The following is a 24,547-nucleotide window of genomic DNA, read 5'->3' as shown; positions in this document are numbered from 1 at the left end:
TGGGGCCTGACCAGCGGCTTATAGACCCTCAGCACCACATCCCTGTGACCAGCGGCTTATAGACCCTCAGCACCACATCCCTGTGACCAGCGGCTAATAGACCCTCAGCACCACATCCCTGTGACCAGCGGCTTATAGACCCTCAGCACCACATCCCTGTGACCAGCGGCTTATAGACCCTCAGCACCACATCCCTGTGACCAGCGGCTTATAGACCCCCAGCACCACATCCCCGTGACCAGCGGCTTATAGACCCTCAGCACCACATCACTGTGACCAGCGGCTTATAGACCCTCAGCTCCACATCCCTGTGACCAGCGGCTTATAGACCCTCAGCACCACATCCCTGTGACCAGCGGCTTATAGACCCTCAGCACCACATCCCTGTGACCAGCGGCTTATAGACCCCAGCACCACATCCCTGTGACCAGCGGCTTATAGACCCCCAGCACCACATCCCTGTGACCAGCGGCTTATAGACCCCAGCACCACATCCTGTGACCAGCGGCTTATAGACCCTCAGCACCACATCCCTGTGACCAGCGGCTTATAGACCCTCAGCACCACATCCCTGTGACCAGCGGCTTATAGACCCTCAGCATCACATCCCTGTGACCAGCGGCTTATAGACCCCCAGCACCACATCCCTGTGACCAGCGGCTTATAGACCCCCAGCACCACATCCCTGTGACCAGCGGCTTATAGACCCTCAGCACCACATCCCTGCTTTTGTACACAAACCCTCTTGTAATAAACGCTGGCATTAAGTTTGCTTTCTTCACCACTGATTCCACTTGCAGATTAACGTTGTGGGAATCCTGCACCAGCTCCCAAGTCCCTTTGCACTTCCCATTTCAGGATTCTCTCCCTATTTAGAAAATAGTCTTCACCTTTATTCCAGCGACCAAAAAGCACGACTCCACACTTTGCTGCACTATATTCCATCTGCCACGTCTCTGCCCGCTCTCCCAACCTGTCCACGTCCTTCTGCACAGTCCCTGCTTTCTCTACACTACCTGCCCCTCCACCTATTTCCGTAACATCCGCAAACTTTGCGACAAAAGCCTTCAATCCCCTCGTCCAAATGATGAATATACAACGTGGAGCAGCGGCCCCAGCACCGGCCCCTGTGGAACCCCACTGGTCACTGGCGGACAAACACAAACCCCCCTTTATTGCCACTCTTTGCCTTCTGCCATCCAGCCAACCTGCCATCCATGACAGTGTCTGCCCTCTGGTACCGTGGGGTCTCAGCTTCCTCAGCAGCCTCACGCGTGGCACCTTCCCTCTCTGCCCCCCCCTCTCTCTGTCCTCCCCCCACTCTCACCGTCTCCCCCTCACCGTCTCCCCCTCACTGTCTCCCCCTCACTGTCTCCCCCTCACTGTCTCCCCCTCACTGTCTCCCCCTCACTGTCTCCCCCTCACTGTCTCCCCCTCACTCTCTCCCCTCACTGTCTCCCCCTCACTGTCTCCCCCTCACCGTCTCTCCCCTCACTGTCTCCCCCTCACTGTCTCCCCCTCACTGTCTCCGCTCTCTGTTGTCTCCCCCTCACTGTCTCCCCCTCACTGTCTCCCCCTCACTGTCTCCCCCTCACTGTCTCCCCCTCACTGTCTCCCCCTCACTCTCTCCCCTCACTGTCTCCCCCTCACTGTCTCCCCCTCACTGTCTCCCCCTCACTGTCTCCCCCTCACTCTCTCCCCTCACTGTCTCCGCTCTCTGTTGTCTCCCCCTCACTGTCTCCCCCTCACTGTCTCCCCCTCACTGTCTCCCCCTCACTGTCTCCCCCTCACTGTCTCCCCCTCACTGTCTCCCCCTCACTCTCTCCCCTCACTGTCTCCGCTCTCTGTTGTCTCCCCACAGTCCAGCCCGAGGTGAGCATCTCTCTGACGGCCGATGGCCGCCGCCTGTCGTGCTTCACCACGGGCTTCTACCCGCGCTCCATCGAGGTGAACCTGGTGCGGGCCGGGCTGGTCCTGGATGAGACCCACTCCCACGGGACGCTGCCCAACCACGACGGCACCTACCAGCTGCGCCGCTGGGCCGACGTGGAGCCCGGGGACCGGGGCCCGCTCTCCTGCCGTGTGGAGCACCCGGGGCTGTCCGAGCCCATCGAGGTCATCCTGGGTCAGTGGGGGGGGGGGGGGGGGAGAGGGGGGGGGGGTGGGGGGGAGAGGGGGAGGGGAGCGGGTGGGGGGGGGAGAGGGGAGGGGAGCGGGTGGGGGGGGAGGGAGGGATGGGAGCGGGGGTGGCGGGGGCTTGTGAGAGGGAGTGGGAGAGGGGAGGGTTGGTGGAGAGGGGCAGGTGAGTAGGTTACTGGGGAGGGATGGGAGGGCAGGTGCCGTGGGTGAGGGGAGTGGTAGCGCAGAGGGCAGGTGGGGTGGGGTGAGGAGGGGAGCGGCACGGGAGGGGGTGAGTGAGACGTGAAGGGGGATGAGAGGGGGTTGGGGATGGGGGAGTTTGAGAGGGGGTTGGGGGGGGGGATGGAAGAGGGGCAGAGGGTGGGGGTCCGGGATCTCAGTCCTTCATCCGCCTGTGTTTCTGAATCTCCGACAGTCCGTGAGTCGGGCAGCCCCGCGATGATCATCGCGCTCGTTGTTGTCGCGGCGGTGCTGGCGGTGGGCGCGGCCGTGGGGGGAGTCCTGTACTGGAAGAAGAGACAAGGTAGGAGTGGGGAGAGACAGGGCCGCCCCCCTCGCCCAGCACCCCCTCCCCCTCACAACCCCCACCCAGAGACAGTGGGGGTGTCCTCCCCATCCCCCCCGAACCCTCCCTCCCCCGACCTTGCCCCCAATCCCCCTCAACCCCCGCCTCTCCCTCCCCTTCCCCCCCGACCCCCGCCTTTCCCGAACCCCTCCTACCGACTCCCCCGACTTCCTTCCCCCTCCCCCGACCCTCGCCTCTCCCGACGTCCGCCCTCCCCTGCCCCCGACAACCCCGACCCCCGACTCCCGCCTCTTCTGATACAAGATGTCGCGTTGTTCCCCCCGTCTCCCGTCACCTCCCTCGCTCCTCCGCCCACCCCTTCTGTCACGTCGTTCCGTTCTCTATCCTGTGATTCAGGAGTGGGTGTGGGTGTTGGGTGAGGGGGTGGGTTTGGGGTGGGTGTGGTGGGGGGGGTTATGGGGGGGTGCGGTGGGTGAGTGGAACGTGGGGGGCAAACAACACCCTTCGGCCCACCGTGCCCGTGTCTGCCCGTCATGGACAATGCTCCCATGTGCCGGCACTGGGCCCGCTGGTTCTCTGCCTGGCAGCTCCGGCCGGACATCCACCGGGCTGAGAGTCTCTGCTCCCCCACCCCTCGGGCAGAGCGGACACATCGCAGCCCCCGGGGGAGGGGGGATTATTCGTCCAATCCTCCTCCCTCAAAGCGCATCTCTGCCCGGGGCAACGTGACCTCCCGCCCGCCCCGTGACTGCATCACCCTCCGGGCACCTCCACCACCGTGGCCCGACCCGGCAACAACACCGATTAAATCTCACTCTGCCCCCCACTCCTCCCCCTTCCTCACCTCCAACATCCCCTGCTCCCCCTCCATCTCACCCTCCCGCTCCCTGCCACCACTCCAACCTCCCTCTCGCCTCCGACCCATCCCATCCCCTTCCCCGCCTCACTTTCTCACATCTTTCCCCCGCCTCCCCCTCCCACTCACCCCCTTCCTCCCCCGTCTCCGCCGTCCCTCGCCCGTCTCCTCCCTCCCCCTTCTCCTCTCTTCCACCCTCCCGCACCCTCTCGCACCTGCCCTCTCTCCCCCTCACCGCCTCCTCCCCCTCCCTGCCGTTAGCTGCTACCCCCCTCTCTCATGCTGTTCCCCGCTTCCTCCAACCCCGCCCCCCCCCCCCGGGCGGGCTGTGGTCCGGTGTTGGCGGGGAGCCGGTGTCCCGGTGTCGGGGCCGGGCCCAGCCCTGACCTGCGGCCTGTCGTACTCTTGCTTGCCGGTCACAGCGCTGCCCATGTCCGCTGTGTGAGTGTGTCCGGAGCTGACGGGGCAGCTGCTGAATCTGTATGTTTAGACCAGGTTGATGCGGGGCCGCGTCACTAACTGTGTGTGTGTTTTACAGCGGGGAAGATCGTCTACGGTCCCACCCAGAGTAAGTTCCCTTAGACCCCAGCTCCGCCCCTGTCCACAGTGTTACACATCCTTACTGTGTCTGTCTGTCTGCGCGCGTCCGCCTGTCCCTGCGCGCGCCCGCCTGTCCCTGCGCGCGCCCGTCTGTCCCTGCGCGCGCCCGCCTGTCCCTGCGCGCGCCCGAGTGTCCCTGCGTATCTGTGCACGTTTCTGCGCTGTGGCCGTCTGTGCGCGTCCCCTTAACTCTGTGCGCGTGCCCGTGCTCGCGTGTACGCGCATGTGGCCGTGTGCGCGCCCGCCTGTCCCGTAAACTAGCCGATAATATAAAGGAGGATAGTAAAAGCTTTTTTAGGAATGTAAAGAGGAAAATAATAGTCAAGGCAAATGTGGGTCCCTTGAAGACAGAAGCAGGGGAATTTATTTGGGGGAACAAGGAAATAGCAGACGAGTTGAACCGGTAATTTGGATCTGTCTTCACTAACGAAGATACAAGCAATCTCCCAGATGTTCTAGTGGACAGAGAACCTAGGGTGACGGAGGAACTGAAGGAAATCCACATTAGGCAGGAAATGGTGTTGGGTAGACTGATGGGACTGAAGGCTGATAAATCCCCAGGGCCTGATGGTCTGCATCCCAGGGTACTTAAGGAGGTGGCACTAGAAATTGTGGACGCATTGGTGATCATTTTTCAATGTTCTATAGATTCAGGATCAATTCCTGTGGATTGGAGGGTAGCAAATGTTGTCCCACTTTTTAAGAAAGGAGGGAGAGAGAAAACGGGAAATTATCGACTGATGATACAAAGCTGGGTGGTAGTGTGAACTGTGAGGAAGATGCTATGAGGTTGCAGGGTGACTTGGACAGGTTGTGTGAGTGGGCGGATGCATGGCAGAGGCAGTTTAATGTGGATAAGTGTGGGGTTATCCACTTTGGTGGTAAGAATAGGAACGCAGAGTATTATCTGAATGGTGTCAAGTTACGAACAGGGGACGTACAACGAGATGTGGGTGTCCTAGTGCATCAGTCACTGAAAGGAAGCATGCAGGTACAGCAGGCAGTGAAGAAAGCCAATGGAATGTTGGCCTTCATAACAAGAGGAGTTGAATATAGGAGCAAAGAGGTCCTTCTGCAGTTGTACCGGGCCCTAGTGAGACCGCACCTGGAGTACTGTGTGCAGTTTTGGTCTCAAAATTTGAGGAAGGATATTCTTGCTATTGAGGGCGTGCAACGTAGGTTTACTAGGTTAATTCCCGGAATGGCGGGACTGTCATATGTTGAAAGTCTGGAGCGACTAGGCTTGTATACACTGGAATTTAGAAGGATGAGAGGGGATCTTATCGAAACGTATAAGATTATTCAGGGGTCAGACACGTTAGAGGCAGGAAACATGTTCCCAATGTTGGGGGAGTCCAGAACCAGGGGCCACGGTTTAAGAATAAGGGGTAGGCCATTTAGAACTGAGATGAGGAAAAACGTTTTCAGTCAGAGAGTTGTGAATCTCTGGAATTCTCTGCCTCAGAAGGCAGTGGAGGCCAATTCTCTGAATGCATTCAAGAGAGAGCTGGATAGAGCTCTTAAGGATAGCGGAGTCAGGGGGTATGGGGAGAAGGCAGGAACGGGGTACTGATTGAGAATGATCAGCCATGATCACATTGAATGGCGGTGCGTACAGGCTCGAAGGGCCGAATGGCCTCCTCCTGCACCTATTGTCTATTGTGTCCCTGCGTGTCTGTGCACGTTTCTGCGCTGTGCCCGTCTGTGCGCGTCCCCATTACCGCCCCCGGGGCCCGTGCCCGCGCGAGTCCCCGTACCTCTGTGCGCGTGCCCGTGCTCACGTGTGCGCGCATGTGGCCGTGTGCGCGCGTCCGGCCGTCCGCGCCTCGCTGCAGCCACGGCGTTGCCAGTAGACTTGTAACGTCGCTCCTTCCCTCCGCAGCCTCGGAGCGCGGGGAAAACTCATCAACATCCTCTGTTCCAGCGTGAGGTAGGAACCGGGCGGCGCCCCACACAACCCGCCCCACACACCCCACACACCCCACACCCGGGGCGGGCGGGGGGTTAATTCCACTGTGCGGGGATTATTCTAATGGACGGGGGGGCAGTGAGTTTAATTCCCGTTGGGGGGGTTATCACCGGTGGGGGGAGGGGGGTTATTCCCGGTGGGGGGGTGGTGAATGTAATTCCACGTTGCGAGGGTGGAGATACATCCCGTGGGGGAGGGGCTGCGGTTTGTGTGTTGGGGGGGTTGTTTCGGTGTGTGTGCGGGGGGGGGGGTGTTTATTGTTGATAATTGAGGGGGTGGGTGTTTCCGGGGGGGTAGTTATTCCCGGGGGGGGTGGGTTTATTGTTGATAATTGAGTGGGTGGGTGTTTCCGGGGGGGCAGTTATTCCCGGGGTGGGGGTGGGTTTATTGCTGATAATTGAGGGGGTGGGGGCGACACAGACACGACAGGGGCATTAAAGAGGCTTTTGGATGGACGCGTGGAGATGCGGGGAGCGGAGGGGGGGGAGGTGACGCGCGGGCAGATAGTTGGTCTTGGCGGCACGGTCGGCACAAACAGCGTGGGCCGAAGGGCCTGTTGTTGTGCTGGGCTGTCCTGTGGTGCTGGGGGAGTGGGTGTTTATTCCCGGTGGGGGGGGGCGGGGGTCGGTATTACTGCTACACGGGTGGGCTGGCGTCGCTCTGTAACCAACTCTCTCTCTCCCCCAGGGCCGCCGTGTCCCGCCGCCGGTCCAGGAGCGTCGGTGGAGAGCGGGACAAGTTTGCGGGGTTTCTGCTTTGGGGGGCGGGGGGCGGGGACTGTAATTGTGGGGTGATGGGTGAGCAATGAGCGCATCCACAGCTGGTTTGGTGATTTGGACTTTGCGCTTGTCTCTCTGGGTCGCTGCTCATTTACTGACTGCACTGGGGGGAGGGGCTGCTGCTTCCCATAATGTTCCTGCAATGACGGGGTTCAGTGGGGAACAGTCCCGATCAACATCTGGTGGCAATCACAGCTGGAGCGTTGCAGCGCTGGTTGACCCGAGGCCCGGAGCCGGTCGGGGGGCGGAGTGGGAGGGAGGGGACTATGGGGGGGGGGGGGGGGTGAGGGAATGTGATTCATTGCTGGGGGGGGGTGATCAGGGAATGTGATTCTTTGCTGCGGGCGAGTTCTGCTTCACTGTCGCGACATAAATGTTCAATAAATTCCAGTGTGTTCTCCAGCTGCCTGTCCGTGGCTGCTTGTGGTGGTGTTGGGGGGGAGGGGAGGGAGGTGGCATTGGGAGGGTGGGGGTTCACGGGCATTGGAAGGGTGGGGGTCACGGGCATTGGGAGGGTGGGGGTCACGGGCATTGGGAGGGTGGGGGGGTCACAGGCTTTGGGGGGTGGGGGTCACGGCCATTGGGACGGTGGGCCCAGTGGGACACGTCGTGGGAGGGGGGGGGGGGAAGGTGCCGGGACATCCGTGACCGGGGAGAGCGCGGACGGTGGAGCAGCGGTAGAGTTGCTGCCTCGCAGCGCCGGTGACCCGGGCTTGATCCTGACTACGGCTGCTGTCTGTACGGAGCTTGTCGGTTCCCCCGTGACCTGCGTGGGTTTTCTCCGGGATCGCCGGTTTCCTCCCACTCTCCAAAGACGTACATGTGTGCAGGTTAATTGGCTTGGTAAAATTGTAAACTGTCCCTAGTGTGTAGGATAGTGTTAGTGTGCGGGGATCGCTGGTCGATGCGGACTCGGTGGGCCGAAGGGCCTGTTTCCGCGCTGTATCTCTAAACTGAACCCGGGGCGCTGGAGAACGGAGCGGGAGATTGTAACGTGTCTGGGAGACAGTGATCGACTTCAGGAAGCGATGCGGTCCACACACCCCGGTGTACATTGACGGCGCCGGAGTTTGTAAACGTCAAGTACTGAGGCATTAAAGAGGCTTTTCGATGGACGCGTGGAGATGCGGGGAGCGGAGGGGGGGGAGGTGACGCGCGGGCAGATAGTTGGTCTTGGCGGCACGGTCGGCACAAACAGCGTGGGCCGAAGGGCCTGTTGTTGTGCTGGGCTGTCCTGTGGTGCTGGGGGAGTGGGTGTTTATTCCCGGTGGGGGGGGGCGGGGGTCGGTATTACTGCTACACGGGTGGGCTGGCGTCGCTCTGTAACCAACTCTCTCTCTCCCCCAGGGCCGCCGTGTCCCGCCGCCGGTCCAGGAGCGTCGGTGGAGAGCGGGACAAGTTTGCGGGGTTTCTGCTTTGGGGGGCGGGGGGCGGGGACTGTAATTGTGGGGTGATGGGTGAGCAATGAGCGCATCCACAGCTGGTTTGGTGATTTGGACTTTGCGCTTGTCTCTCTGGGTCGCTGCTCATTTACTGACTGCACTGGGGGGAGGGGCTGCTGCTTCCCATAATGTTCCTGCAATGACGGGGTTCAGTGGGGAACAGTCCCGATCAACATCTGGTGGCAATCACAGCTGGAGCGTTGCAGCGCTGGTTGACCCGAGGCCCGGAGCCGGTCGGGGGGCGGAGTGGGAGGGAGGGGACTATGGGGGGGGGGGGGGGGGGGGTGAGGGAATGTGATTCATTGCTGGGGGGGGGGTGATCAGGGAATGTGATTCTTTGCTGCGGGCGAGTTCTGCTTCACTGTCGCGACATAAATGTTCAATAAATTCCAGTGTGTTCTCCAGCTGCCTGTCCGTGGCTGCTTGTGGTGGTGTTGGGGGGGAGGGGAGGGAGGTGGCATTGGGAGGGTGGGGGTTCACGGGCATTGGAAGGGTGGGGGTCACGGGCATTGGGAGGGTGGGGGTCACGGGCATTGGGAGGGTGGGGGGGTCACAGGCTTTGGGGGGTGGGGGTCACGGCCATTGGGACGGTGGGCCCAGTGGGACACGTCGTGGGAGGGGGGGGGGGGAAGGTGCCGGGACATCCGTGACCGGGGAGAGCGCGGACGGTGGAGCAGCGGTAGAGTTGCTGCCTCGCAGCGCCGGTGACCCGGGCTTGATCCTGACTACGGCTGCTGTCTGTACGGAGCTTGTCGGTTCCCCCGTGACCTGCGTGGGTTTTCTCCGGGATCGCCGGTTTCCTCCCACTCTCCAAAGACTTACATGTGTGCAGGTTAATTGGCTTGGTAAAATTGTAAACTGTCCCTAGTGTGTAGGATAGTGTTAGTGTGCGGGGATCGCTGGTCGATGCGGACTCGGTGGGCCGAAGGGCCTGTTTCCGCGCTGTATCTCTAAACTGAACCCGGGGCGCTGGAGAACGGAGCGGGAGATTGTAACGTGTCTGGGAGACAGTGATCGACTTCAGGAAGCGATGCGGTCCACACACCCCGGTGTACATTGACGGCGCCGGAGTTTGTAAACGTCAAGTACTGAGCAGTAAACATCACCAGCAACTTGTCCTGGACCAGCGCGGCCAATCCCACTTCTCCCCTCTCCCATCGGACAAGAGGGACAGAAGTGTGAAAACGCGCCCCTCCACATTCAGGCACAGTTTCATCCCAGCTGTTATCAGGCAACTGAACCATCCTATCACCAATTAGCCGTCATAACCTCCCATCTTCCTCATCGGAGACTCTCGGACCATCTTTAATCGCACTTTATCCTGCATTTAACATGATACATGTCTCCTGTATCTGTACACTGTGGACGGCTTGATTGTAATCATGGACAGTGTTTCCGCTCACTGGACAGCGCGGCACAACAGATCTTTTCACTGTACCTCGGTACAGGTGATAACAATAAACTACATTAATCTACACTAAGTGCCGGTGACGTCTTCTGCGAACTCGGCAACGGCGGACTGGTTTAACGGCGCCGCCGCTTCTCTGCTCCCCTGATCAGTTGCCCGCCTCTGACCCTGGGGCAGGTTCTCTCAGCTTCACCCACCCCTCCCTTCCTCAGACTGAACCCACCCGGAACCTCGCCGGTCCATTCCCTCCACAGACGCTGCCTGACCCGCGGAGTTCCTCCAGCACTCTCTGTGATTCGCTCACATTCCCAGCGGTCTCCCGGCTCCTGGTTCCCTCGCCGCGGCCGATGAGGGCGAATGAGCACCGTGTGTGTCAGGGTCAGGGACAGGACCGTCTTGTCGATCTGCGCTGCAGCTTCATGGAGTACCCCGAGATCTCCCCGCTCCCCAATACTCCCCGGGACCCCTCCATTCACCGTGTGTGGCCGCCCCTTACTGCTCCTCACACTGCATCGACTGGCACTGACCGGGACTCACTCCCCCCGCCCCTGCCCTTCCCATGTCACCAGCTGACCCACATCACCCTGTACATTCCCCACCCCCACAACGCCGGTCGGTCTGTCGTTTCCCCGGGGGTGGGGGGCGGGTCAGAGATGAACCGGAGACACAGGACCCCCGTGGAATCTCCCCAGAAACTAACCTCCCCATCCTCCAGTGGTGAGGGGGGATGTGAGTGGTGAGGGAGTGGGGTGGGGGGATCTGAGTGGGGAGGGGGGGTGGATGTGAGTGGTGAGGGGGGGGGTGGGGGGAGAGGTGGGAGTGAGTTGTGAGGGGGCGGGGTAATGGGCGATTTGAGGTGGTGATAGGAACACAACGTGCAACAGCGCAGTCTCGCATCCCGCAATCCTCCCGCACGCCGCAGTTCACTCGGACCGCTGTATCCCGCAGTGTCTCCCTGTGTTCACCCCTCACTCCCCCGGCTGCACACCCTGCAACCCGCCCTTCCCCTCTTGCCGGAAGGAACTGTCTCCACACGTTGCCATCATCTCCCGCTGCCGTTCAGGCGCAGCGCCGCCCGCCAATGCTTCAGTCATTGGCGGTTCACAGGAAACTCTGCACCACAGCCGCATCGCTCTCCTCTCCACCATCAGTTAAAGGAAGTCACGTCTCCTCTGATTCCGCGGGCCCACAGCCGCCTGGTCTGCGGGTGGCGACGAATACCGTGCAGCCGCCGCCAAGCGGGATGCTACTCGTCGACCGGTGACCGGCCGCGGGAATGTACCGCTGTCGGGAAATCTGCCGGAATCGCGATAGGCCGGGAGCGCCCGGCGACCCCGCTGTCCGACGCAGAATGCCGCGACCAATCGATGGGAAACGGAACCTCCAGCCGACGCCGTCGCCCGGCCCCGATACAGGCCGCAGATTCGGCGTCGGGAGTCGGCTGTGGAGATGGATCCAGCGGGTCTGGACGGGCTGGAGTTCCAGAGTCCAGTCCGAAGGCGGCACATCCATCCCGCCGATTGTAACATTGCGTTTACAGCGCGGGGCGTCGGCGGGGAGCTCGGCGGGCACAGCACGGTGTTCAATGACAACCCATGAGTCGGCGGCGACCCGATCAGGTCAACTGGCGACCGACCGCGTTCACGCACCAGTTGTGTTCGATACATCACCGGATTCACACAACAGTTTGATTCACTGGGAACCTAAATTGATACGGGGTCTGAAAGAATCTCCATTATTAAAACACTTGATCGGATTATGGAATAAGGTAAATTTTGAGGATGAAACAAAAAAAATCTTTATTAGGAAAGACAACTTTGATTCAGAATAGATTGATACCTTTTACAATGGATAACCAGCTTCTATATATGTGGCATCAAAAAGGGATTACATATATAGGTGATTGCTTTGAAAAAGGTATATTGATGTCATTTGAACAATTGAAAAATAAATATCATATATCAAATAATTCCCTTTTCTGTTACTTTCAATTAAGAGCTTATTTAAAAGATAAATTGGGTCAAACAATGTTATTGCCGAAATCTAAGGAAATTGAAAACCTAATTCAAAAAGGGTAAATACATTTTTTTACTTCTATTATATATAATCTAATTCAAAAAAAGGCTCCTAAACAAGGAATTCATATATCAAGGCGAAAATGGGAAACGGATTTGAATATTAATATTGATGGAACAAATTGGTCAAAACTATGCCTTGACAGTATGAAAAATGCAATAAATGTTCGGTTTAGACTAGTACAATATAACTTTCTGCATCAATTATATATCACACCACAAAAATTAAAGAGAATAAACTCAAGTTTATCTGACCAATGTTTTCGGTGCAATCAAGAAATTGGTACTTTTTTTCATTCTACTTGGTCCTGTTCAAAAATACAACCTTTTTGGACAAATTTAAGAAGTATTTTAGAACAGATTATCGGAATACAACTTCCATACAACCCAAGATTTTTGTTATTGGGTGATGTTGAAGGAATAAGACCACAACTTAAAATGAATAAATATCAGAAAGAATTTTTAAAAATTGCATTAGCAGTAGCCAAAAAAACTATCGCAGTTACTTGGAAATCTGATTCCTATTTAAGTATGGACCTTTGGAATAATGAAATTTCTAACTGTATCCCACTTGAAAAAATTACTTATAATTTAAGGAACAAATATGATACTTTTTAAAATATCTGGCGTCCTTATCTACAAAAGAGGGGCCTATATATATAGAAGAATTGTTCATATTTACAATGGTTCTTTTGGGAGAGATGTATATACATATACAGTTTATTCTGTTTGGAATTCCATGGGGCGTGTGCAGGACCACCGACAACCAGGCAGTCTTTAATCTTTTTTTCTTTTCTTTCTTTTTCTTATTTGGGGTTAGTATAAGGGGGTGGGGGTAAGGGTGGGGGGGTTGTTTTCCACAAAGTTCTGTAAAAAAATTAAAATAATATAATTTTTTTTAAAAAATAATAAAATTTAAAAAACCAGTTTGATTCACTATGAAATTTATTGCACGACCAAATAAGGCGCGTACACTCACATGTCCCCGAATAACCCAGTACACGCTCGCAAACCCCGAGTACACGGCACAGCACGCCGCAGGATGGTTCTGTTCTCCATCACCCGGCACCGTCCGCCACACGGCCCAAGGCTGGGTCTCTCTCCGCAAAAGGCCGCCAACTCCATCCTTTATGGCATTTCCCATCAGAGCAGACCGCGCCATTGCCCCTCCCCGAGCCCATCATAAGCCCCCCTTGTCTGCAACGTTTCTGCGCTACTAGCGGCAGCGGCGCGGGTGGTCGACCCAACTATTGCTGCTGTGTTTGGTTCACCAACGCTACACGTTCCCATAGAATGGCCTGAGAAAGGCGACGTTCCCAGGCAACGCGAGTCCCCTGACACGGACAGGTGCAGACAGTGTCTCCCACTGTCTGGAAATCTGTGGTTGAATGTTGTTTTCAGGGGCTGTGGAACGCAGCGCTGCTAATTTAACTGGTAATTCCATTTTACATTCCAGCTGAGATTCTCTGTTTAACCCTCGCACGACTGAACCTCTGCCGGGAAATCTGACGAAGTCACGGTAAATCGGGGCAGCCCGGCGACCCCGCTCTCCAACGTGGACTGTCGCGACAGTCGATGGGTACCGGAACGTCGAGGCTACGCCGCCGCGGAGCGGAGATACAGCTTCGCACATTCGGCCTCGGAGGTCGGCAATGGGGATAAACCACCCGGTCTGCAAATGGCCGGAGATCCAGAGACTCGGGCGCAGGCGGCAGATTCGACCCGCCGATTGCAACATTGCATTTGGGGCCCAGGGTGTGGGCGCGGAGCCGGGCGGGTACAGCGCGGTGTTCAGAGACACCCGAGGAGTCGGCGGTTTGCGGATCGGGTCGCAACTCGTCAACTGGAGCCCGGCCGCGTACGTATCCCGCTGCCGGGCATCCGCTGGAATAACGTTCGTCCGGGAGCGCACGGCGATCCCGCTGTCCGACGTAGGTCGCCGCGACGCGTCGTAGGATCCTGGAACGGATAGCCTTGGCTGCCGCGGAGCCGAGATACGGACCCACATATCCCACATCGGAAGTTGGCTTTGGGTCGGATCCGTCAGGTGTGGTCGGGCCAGAGTTGCCGAGCGCGACCGCAGGCGGCAGATTCCACCCGCCGATTGTAACCGTGCGTTATCTGCCCGAGGCGGCTGCAGCGCGGTGATCGGATACACCTGGAGAGTCGGCACCGCCTCGAGCGGCCGCGACCCGTCAACCGGCGACCTGTCCGGTGACTGCACCTTTCCGTGGACACTGCCGAAATCGCGGTGAACTGGGGGAGCCCGGGACCGCGCTGTCCGACGCGGGCTGTCGCAACGAATAGATGGGTCCGGTAACATTCAGCCTGGGCCGCCGCGGAGCCGAGATACCGGCCCGCAGATTCAGCATCGCAAGTCGTCTATGGGAACGGATCGGTCTGGTGTGTCCCGGCCCGCGCTCCAGAGCCCCCGCCGCAAACGGCAGACCCGACCCGCCGAATACAACATTGCGTTTTCAGCCCGGGGCGTCGGCGGGTAGATCGGCGGGTGGAGCACAGGTTTCCAGAGGAACATGAAGAGTCGGCAGCGCCCCGAACGGGCCTCGACTCGTCACCTGGTGACCGGCCGCGTGAGTGTAACACTGGCGGGAATCTGCCATGTCGCGGTAAGCCGGGAGTTCACGGCGACCCCGCCGTCCGACGCGGGCCAACGCGCCGCGAACCGGAACGGCCTTCCCAGAGCGCCGCGGATCCGAGATACGGACCCGCAAAGTCCGCATGTGGAGTCGGCCATGGGGACGGACTCGCCGGGAGTGCGGGTTCCGGAGCTCCAGAGACACGTCCGCAGGCGGCAGATTCCACCCGCCGATTGCCACCTTGCGTTTTGGGCGCGGGGTTCGGCGGCGGGGAGCTCCGGCGGGAACAGCGCGGGGTCCGGAGACCCCGAAGAGTCGTCGGGGCCGGTCGGGTCGCGACTAGTCAACTGGTGACCGACCGCGTGAGTACCGCTGCCGGGAAATCTGCCGCAATCGCGGTAAATCGGGGGAGCCCGGCGACCCCTCTGTCCGGTGCGCCAACTGGATCGTCCAGCCTACGCCGTCGCGGAGCTGAGATACAGACCCGCAGATTCGGTTGACGAGTCGCGCTGCAGCCGCCGAGCTCCCCGCCGACGCCCCGCGCGGGTCGAATCTGCTCTGGATCTCCAGCCCGGCCACACCGGGTGGATCTGTACTCAGAGACCACTTCCGAGGCGGAATCTGCGGGCCTGTATCTCGGCTCCGCGGCGGCTTATGCTGCCATTCCGGTACACATCGACTCGTCGCGGCATTCCGCGTCGGATAGCGGGGTTGCCGTGCGTCTTCAGTCAGCCGCGATATCGGCAGGTTCCCGGCACCGGTACACTCACACAGCCGCTCACCAGTTAACGATTCGCCGCCCGGTCGGGGCGCAGCCGGCTCTTCGGTTGTCTCCGAACACCGTGCAGCGCCCACAGAGTTCCCCGCCGACGACTCGTGTCGAACTCGCAATGTTGCAGTCGGCGGGTCGAATCTGCCACCAGCATCCAGGGCTCTAGAACTCCGGCCTGGCCAGACCGGGTGGATCCATCCCCATAGCCGACTTTCAACGCCGAATTTGCAGGCCTCTATCTCGGCTATCGCGATTCCGTCAGATTCCCGGAAGATTTGACCCGCCGATTGCAACATTGGGTTTTCAGCACGGGGGCGTCAGCGGGGAGCTCGGCGGCAGCAGCGCGGGGTTCGGGGACACGCGAAGTGGCGGCGGCGCTCTGATCGGGCCGCGAATCGTCAACTGGTGACCAACCGCGTGTATGTACCGCTGCCGGGAATCTCCTGAAATCGCGGTCGGCTGTGAGGAGCCACGGACCCCGCTGTCCTACGCGCACTGCCGCGCCGAGTCGATGGGAACCGGAATGTCCAGTCTACGCCGCAACGGAGACGAGATACAGGCCCGCAAATTCAGCCTCAGAAGTCTTCTATGGGGATGGATCTACACGGTCTGACCGGGCCGGAGATCCAGAGCCCTGGCTTCTGCCGGCAGATTCGACCCGCCGATTGCAACACAGCGTTTTCGGCGCGGGACGACGGCGAGGATGGAATTTAATACAGAGAAATGTGAGGTGTTTCATTTTGGAAAGTCTAATATGGGCAGGACCAACACAGTGAATGGTAGAGCTCTGGGGAGTGTTGCAGGCACACGGATCTTGGAGTACAGGTGCATGGTCCCTTGAAGGTGGAGTCGCAGCTAGATACGGTGGTCAAAAAGCCTTTTGGCACATTGTCCTTCATCAGTCAGAGTATTGAGTACAGAAGTTAGGAAGCCATTTTGCAGTTGTATAAGACGTTGGCGAGGCAGCATTTAGAGTAATTTGTTCAGTTCTGGGCACCATGTTATAGGAAAGGTGTTGTCAAGCTGGAAAGGGTACAGGGAACATTTAGGAGGATGTTGCCAGGACTAGAGGGTCTGAGCTACAGGGAGAGGTCGAGTTGGCTGGAACTTTATTCGTTGGAGCGCAGGAGGATGAGCGGTGATCTTATGGAGATGTATAAAATCATGAGATTTAGATTTAGATTCGGCCCACCGAGTCCGCGCCGCCCAGCGATCCCCGCACATTAACACTATCCTACACACACTAGAGACATTTTTTTATTTTCTTTTAACATTTACCCAGTCAATTAACCTACATACCTGTACGTCTTTGGAGTGTGGGAGGAACCCGAAGATCTCGGAGAAAACCCACGCAGGTCACGGGGAGAACGTACAAATTCCGTACAGACGGCGCCCGTAGTCAGGATCGAACCTAAGTCTCCGGCGCTGCATTCGCTGTAAGGCGGCAACTCTACCGCTGCGCCACCGTGCCGCAGATCAATAGATCGGGTAGATGCACAGAGTCCCTTGCCTAGAGTAGGTGAATCGAGGACAAGAGGGCCCTGGTTGAAGGTGAAGGGAACAATATCATAGGAATTTGAGGGTAAACTTTTCACACAAAGGGTGGTGGGTGTATGGAGCAAGCTACCAGAGGAGGGAGTTGAGTCTGGGACTATCCAATATTTAAGCAACAGTTAGACAGTGGCATGGATAGGACAGGTTTAGAGGGATATGGACCAAACGCGGGCAGGTGGGACTAGTGTAGCTGGGACATGTTTGCCGGCTTGGGCAAGTTGGGCCGAATGGCCTGTTTCCACGCTGTATCAATCTATGACTCGATGGCTCTACTATTCCGCTATTCTGGGAAGTGCAGATGTGCTTACAGAATATTCCGGTTTTAGGTTTATTTTATAAGAGACTGCAGAGAGCTCACAGTGGAAATGCCTTGAATGTTTTGATTGATTTAATGATACAATATGGTTCAACATAGAAGATAGGTGCTGGAGTCGGCCATTCAGATGTTCGAGCCAGCTCTGCCATTCAATACGATCGTGGCTGATCATCCAAAATCAGTACGGCGTCCCTACTTTTCCCCATATCCATTGATTCCTTTAGCCCGAAGAGCTAAATCTAACTCTCCCTTGAAAACATCCAGTGAATTGGCATCCACTGCCTTCCGTGGCACAGGATTCCACAGATTTACAACACTCTGGGTGAAAAAATTTAAATGTAACATCTCCAAGTTTGTGGATGACACAAAGCTGGGCGGCAGTGTGAGCTGCGAGGAGAACTCTATCAGGCTGCAGGGTGCCTTGGATAGGTTGGGTGAGTGCGCAGATGCAGTATAATGTGGATAAATGTGAAGTCATCCACTTTGGTGGCAAGAACAAGAAGCCAGATTGTTATCTGAATGGTTTAGGAAAAGGGGAGGTGCAAGGGGACCTGGATGTCATTGTACATCAGTCACTGAAAGTATGCATAGAGGAGCAGCGGGCAGTGAGGAAAGCAAATGGAATGTTGGCCTTCATAGCGAGAAGATTTGAATATGGGAGGAAGGAGGTCCTACTGCAGTTGTACAGGGCACTCGTGAGACCACGGCTGGAGTATTGTGTGCAGTTTTTCTCTCCCAATCGGCGGAAGGACATTCTTGCTATTGTGGGAGTGCAACGTAGGTTCACCAGGTTAATACCCGGGATGGTGGGACTGACATATGTTGAAAGAATAGGTCGATAGGGCTTATATTCACTGGAATTTAGAAGGATGAGAGGGGATCTTATAGAAACATATTAAATTCTTAAGAGATTGGGCAGGGTAGATGCAGGAAAAATGTTTCCGATGTTGGGGGAGTGTAGAACCACGGGTCACATTTTAAGAACAAGAGGAAGGCTACTTAGGACTGAGATGAAGGAAAACTTTTTCAACAAGATATTTGCGAATCCGTAGAATTCTCTGCCACAGAAGGCAGTGGAGGCCAATCCACTGGATGTTTTCAAGAGAGAATTAAATATAGCTCTCAAGACTAACGGAATCAAGGGATATGGGGAGAAAAGGAACTGGTACTGATTTTGGTTGATCAGCCATGATCATATTGAATGGCGGTGCTGGCTCGAAGGGCCGAGTGGCATACTCCTGCACCTATTTTCTATGTTTCTATGTTCCCTCCGCAACTCTGGTTAACTCATCCCTTCCCAAACAAACCAATCCCCACCCGAGGTACCTTCCCCTGTAACCACAGGAGATGCAGCACCTGACCCCATACCTCCTCCCTCGACTCTGCCCAGGGACCCCGTCAGTCCTTTCAGGTGAAACTTGCACGTAGGTTGAGGTTCACTTGCACGTACTGCAACAACATCTACTGTATCGGTTGTTTCAGGTGTGGATTTCTATATATCGGCGAGACCAAGCGCAAACTCGGCGTTCGTTTTGCTGAGCACCTTCGCTCAGACCGCCTCGACATACGTGACCTCCCGGTTGCCAAACACATTTACTCCCCTTCCCATTCCCACATTGATCTTTCTATTCCAGGCCTCCTCTATTGTCAGTGAGGCCAAATACAAAGTAGAGAAACAGCACCGCATATTTCGCTTGGGCAGCTTACAACCCAGCGGTATGAATATTGATTTATCTATCTTCAGGTAACCCTTTGCATCCCATCTCTCTCCGTTGCTCCCCCACCCTAGTTGTCGTACTAGTTTCACTGCTGTCCTGTTGAGTTTCACAGTCTGTACAACTTGTTATCACCTACCCCACACCAACAATGAACCATTGTGGGTTCCACATTTCCTTGAGCATCGTTGTTTTTTATATTTCCTTCATTCATTCGTTCCATCTACTTTCTATATTTCTCCTTTCCCTTTCCCCCGTCTCCCAATCTGAAGAAGGGTCTCGACCCGAAACCTCACATTCCTTTTCTCCGGAGATGCTGCCTGATCCGCTGAGTTACTCCAGCATCTGTGTCGATCTTTGCTGTCAATCAGCATCTGCAGTTCCTTCTTACGCTCTTTAAAATGTTGTCACAGTTTCGTACCAGCCTCTACTACCTCCTTTAACAAATCGTTCCATATACGCAAGAACGGCTCAGTGTAAAAGTTGCCCCTCAGGTTCCTATTAAATATTTCCTCTCTCACCGTAAGCCTATGTCCTCTGGTTCCTGATTCCCCCAATCTGGGTAACATACAATGTGCATTCACCCTATCCATTCCCCTCGTGATTTTCCACGCGATAATGGCTTCCACTGTTCAGATTACATCTCCAGTACTTGATGCTAATGAATAGACAATAACCCAACGCTACCGTTTCAAGCTCTCTGCATCTCGGTTCGGTGTAAATTGTCCACCTGCACTATTCTTATTAGTACATTTCAACATTTACCCAACACGGTTTCGAATTTCGCAGCGGCGTCGTCAGATTCTTCACTGCTTCAAGTCTTTTCCTTCAATGTTAAATTCACTGCCGCTGCTCTTTCCAGGAATACCCGTGACTTAAAGAAGTTCTGCACCTCCCTCCGGCGAGATTCCCATCTCCTGTCAGTTCCGACCAAGGACTTTCGTCCGTAACATCATTCCTATTTCTTGTTTCATAGATGCCGCCTGACCTGTCGAGCATTGCCATCATTTGTAATTCCATTGTAAGTTGACTGTGAAATAGCAACGTTATTAAACACAGCCCGCTACCTCTTGGAAAAACAAAGTTAACGTGCAGCCGTGCCCCTGTAACGAGAGGACGTTGGTAGATGGATAATTATAAACACATGTATTCACTCAATACATGATGGTGATCCGAAACTCAGCGGTTCAATGATACTTTATTGTCACAAGTAGATAGACAGTGACATTATTTGTTTTGCTATTAATTCAGTAAAATCATGCTCTACGTAACCACAGTCATGCATAAATATGTTCAACCATTTATTCTAATAACAGTACACTTCTGATATAGAACACAAAGAGTCGCCACGTTTCAGAAACAATCCTGTGCCCTTCAGACTTCAACAGTAGAAGAGCCCTAACCGGTCTGACTGGGACCATTAACGGTCAAGTGGGATTAGCACAGTTATTTGGGGCCAGTATTGACGCGATGGGCTGATTGCTCTCCATTCTGAAAAATGATCCCGACCCGAAACCTTGCGTATCCATTCCCTCCACGAGAGTGTCCTGACCCGGTGAGTTCCTCTCGCACTTTATGTTTTGCTCAAGATTCTGGCACCTGCAGTTCCGTGTATCTCCATTTTGTTGCTTTTGCTTTGTACGTTTCAATGATTCTGCTATTCGTACTGAAAGCTCGCTAAATTGTCATCTGATTGTAACATATTTTTAACGCTGGGGTCTGAGATTGGACGACTGCCATTTGAAAAGTGATAATCTGAACAAAAATCTGCAAATGCTGAAACGAAAACGTAAACCGAACACGCAGGAAATACTCGATAGGTCAGGCAGCATCTGTGAAAATAGAAACCGAGTCAATCTTGGAGGCCAAAGATATTCAATCAAAATTGTTCTTATTTTAGATATTCAGCGTCTACCGTGACATTTTTGGGATGTTCCTACTATCTCACTTGCTGGTAAGATCTGGTGTTGCCTTTCGATCTGGAATATTAACTATGTTTCTCTTCGCAAAGGCCCGCCCGACCTGCTGAGTATTTCCAGGTTTTTCTGTTTTATTTTAATCCGTTTGATTAACAAGGCAAAAATGGATTAAACTATAATTGAGCATCACGTTCCATTGTTTGTAACCTTACACTGGTCGGTCATCCAAACCTTCGGCTTTAAACCAACAGCGCGATGTTTTAGGATCGGAATACAACGTGCTGATGGAACTCAGCGGGTCAGGCAGCATCTGTGGAGGGAATTGACAGACGACGATTCCGGTCGAGCCCCTCTTTCATACTGATTGTGGTAGGAGGAGAAAGCTGCAAAAGAGACGTGGGGCCGGAATAAAGTCTGGCAAGTAGGAGGTGGATAGACGCAAAGTGCTGCAGTAAATCAGGCAGCATCTCTGGAGAACAAGGATAGGTGAACTTTCGTGTCGGAACGTTTCTTCAGAGGTACAAAAAGCTGGAGTAACTCAGCGGGTCAGGCAGCATCTCTGAAGATAAATAATAGGTGACATTTCTTTCAGTCTGAAGAAAAGTTCAGAGCCGAAACGTCACATATTTTTTTCTTCAGAGATGCTGCCTGACCCGCTGAGTTACTCCAGCACTTTATGTCTATCTTCGTTAGAAACTAGCTCCTGTAGTTCCTCCCAACAGTAGTATTACGTGGATTTATTCAAAAAATGCCGGAGTAACTCAGCAGGTCAGGCAGCATCTCGGGAGAGAAGGAATGGGTGACGTTTCGGGTCGAGACCCTTCTTCGTAGTATTACGTGGATTCGTGTGAGGGGAGGGGTGATTGGCAGATGGTTGAAAATAATTAAAACAGCTAAAGGTGAAAAGGAGAAAAAAATCCTGTTAGCTGTGGAAAGAAGACGAGAGAAATGTAAAGCCAGGGCGAGGGATATCGATGGAAGGGAACATGGGGTGGGGGGATAGTGGGAGGAACAGATGCCGTTTCGGGTTAGGGGCACATGACAGTGAGAGAGGGTGTAGGGGATATTAGTTAACATTGGAGAATTCAGTCTTCATACCGAAGATAGATACAAAATGCTGGAGTATCGCAGCGGGCCAGGGGGCATCTGTGGAGGGAAGGAATGGGTGATGATTCCCATCCCTTCTCTCCCGAGATGCTGCCTGCCCAGCTGAGTTATTCCAGCATTTTGTGTCTGTCTTCGGTTTGAACGCGCATCTGCAGTTCCGTCCTACACATCAATCTTCATACCGTTGGGTTCTAAGCTAAGCCAGCAGAATACGAGGTGCTGTTCCTCCAGTCTGCCTGTGGCCTCTCTCTGACAACGGAGGAGGACAAGGACAGATAAGTGGGTTTGGGAATGGGAAGGGTAGTTAAATGGCCGGTAAAGCAAGAACCCGGGCAACGAGCTTCGATTCAACGCGACGGTCTAATTACTTTTTAAAAACCGGACGATAATAATAAATGGATCAGCTATCACCTTCTTCGTTTCCTCCCGGAACCTCCTCTGGACAAGAGCATAAATACAAGTGTTTGTGCTGGAACTCAGATACATGAGCAGAAGCGCTATTCTAATCGCGAGATAAATGGACCTCGGGGTGTCGACCGCTAAACTCTGCGTGACTTCGAAACACAAGTCGAGTATCGTAACCGGAGTCCACAGCGCAGTGAAGCTGCCCGAGATGGCAAATAACAGAATCATTGAATTCCTCCGGTTTCTGATCTCGGGATCACAGATATTACCGTCCACTCGGCGCTTCAGGGCGCTGCGAATTCGACTGACCTGTACAATGTGCCTGACGGTCAGTGAATTTAACAGCAGTACCAGCGGCAGTGGCAGCAGCGGTACCAACAGTTTGGAGAACCATTTGTACGTCTTCCATGCGGGCGATGAAGCATATTCCGTAACTGTACGGCAGCCCCATCGTATATCACCGGCAACATAGCGGGGCTCATACAGAAAATAAACTGGAATATGGATCAAAAATATGAACAAACACACGGTCGTTAGAATCACTGCGGCGGTTCTCTCGGTGCAGTATTGTGATTTTAATTTCTGGCAACAAATGGCGAAGAAGCGGTCGACTGTGAATGACACCGTGGACCAGACGGAGAATTGCACGCAGGATATTTGTATAAAGGATGTAAGACGACACGTACAGGTGTATGCCAGGAATGAATGCGGAAAATGATAGCTGAGGACGTTACCCACGATGACATTAAATATACAGACCATTGTGTCTGCGACTGCCATAGTTAGCATGTAACGGATGACCACTTTGGAGAGGCCGCACATTCTCCGGGACAGGACCACCAGAGAGAGAACGTTTGCTGTAACAAGATGACAAGGCAGGTAATTACCAGAGAGAAACACCAGCATCGAGAACGTGTCTTTGGCCATGGAAACGCTGGGAATAACTGAACCGGGAACATTGTAACTGCTGCCGTCAATATTGCAGGGCAGACATCATTGGCTGTGTGAAGGGGACGATGTTGGATATTCAACAACAGACCAATTGCCTTTATCGATCGGGGCATTGGGTCTAAGGGTCAGGTTGCAGCTTCATAGCTACTTTCTACCTCATTGGAAACCCTCGGACTATCTTTGATCAGACAGACAGCATCTCTGGAGAAAATGAATCGACATTCCTGCCATTCATTTGTCCTAAATACCGTCTATATCTCTCGTTCCACTTCCCCCTGACTCTCAATCTGAAGAAGGGGCTCGACCCGAAAAGGGCACCTATTCCTTTTCTCCACAGATGCTGCCTGACACGCCGATTTACCAGATTGTCCAGCCTGTATTCGGTTTAAACCGGCATTTGCAGTTCCTCACTACACACATTTTTGATCGGACTTTACTGGATTTATCTTGCACTAAACGTTATTCACGTTATTAACGTGATCATGTATTCGTACACTGTGGATGGCTCGGTTGCAATCATGCATTTTCATTCCGCTGACTGGTTAGCACGCAAGAAGGGCTTTTCACTGAACCTCGCCTCACGTGACAAGAAACTAGATTGAAACTCAGAAATATTCCTAAGGAATACAGATAATCAGAAGTAAAGCGAAGGAGGTGGCAACACAATAACTCACCTGGTATACCGATAATTGCAAGAATCGGGTAGCAAATCATGGTCGCATCAGCCGCCTCTATTCCCTGCATTCTCTGATGGATAGGAGCAAGATTTCGTTAATGTAAACATACAGATGCCACACTGAAGCGATTCACCGTGCAGCCTGATTTATACGTCATCCTTCTCCACTGGGAAACCAAATTACATTACAGTTCCGCATACTTCATCTCACAAACATCTCCTGCTCTTTCCATTTGAATGAACAGCTAATGTCGGCGCACGGTAATTGATACGAGTGACTCCAATAAACAGGATTACTCTGGGCCGTTCCGGGCTCACTACTGCGCACGGCCCTGAGCGGTGAACCGGAGTCTGGAGTTTATCTATCCCCCTTTTCTTACTTTACCTGCGTAAAGACTAGCTCTCTTCCTCTGTGCCTGCCTCTCTTCGTCACTTCCATTTGTATTCTTTTGGTAAGGAGTCCTGTTCTTCCGATCCTTTGGCTCAACATTCAAGGGATGCTTGATTCAGCGTCAAGCGACGACTTCATAAGGTCGTCATCAGTGATCGGAGCATAATTAGGCCATTCGGCCCATCAAGTCTACTTCGCCATTCAATCATGGCTGATCGATCTCTCTCTCCAAGCCTTCTCCACATAACCCTTGGCAGCTGTACTAATCAAGAATCTATCTCTGTTTTAAAAATATCCATTGACTTGGCCTCCACAGCCTTCTGTGGCAACGAATTCCACAGATTCACCAG

General features: G+C 54.6%; 1 pseudogene across 1 annotated transcript in view; it reads left to right on the top strand.

Moving 5' to 3' along the window:
* Positions 1-24,547, top strand: part of LOC144603231 (class I histocompatibility antigen, F10 alpha chain-like) — a 1,654,937-nt pseudogene that overhangs the window by 786,056 nt on the left and 844,334 nt on the right. Inside the window, exon 5 of the transcript XR_013548566.1 lies at positions 2,555-2,662. The product of XR_013548566.1 is annotated as a class I histocompatibility antigen, F10 alpha chain-like (transcript). The remainder of the gene's footprint in view (positions 1-2,554; positions 2,663-24,547) is intronic.

The sequence above is a fragment of the Rhinoraja longicauda genome, chromosome 19 (genome assembly GCF_053455715.1).
Source record: "Rhinoraja longicauda isolate Sanriku21f chromosome 19, sRhiLon1.1, whole genome shotgun sequence".
Lineage (NCBI taxonomy): Eukaryota > Metazoa > Chordata > Chondrichthyes > Rajiformes > Arhynchobatidae > Rhinoraja > Rhinoraja longicauda.
The sequence above is the reverse complement of the archived record's forward strand: the minus strand, read 5'-3'. Positions and strand labels throughout refer to the sequence as shown.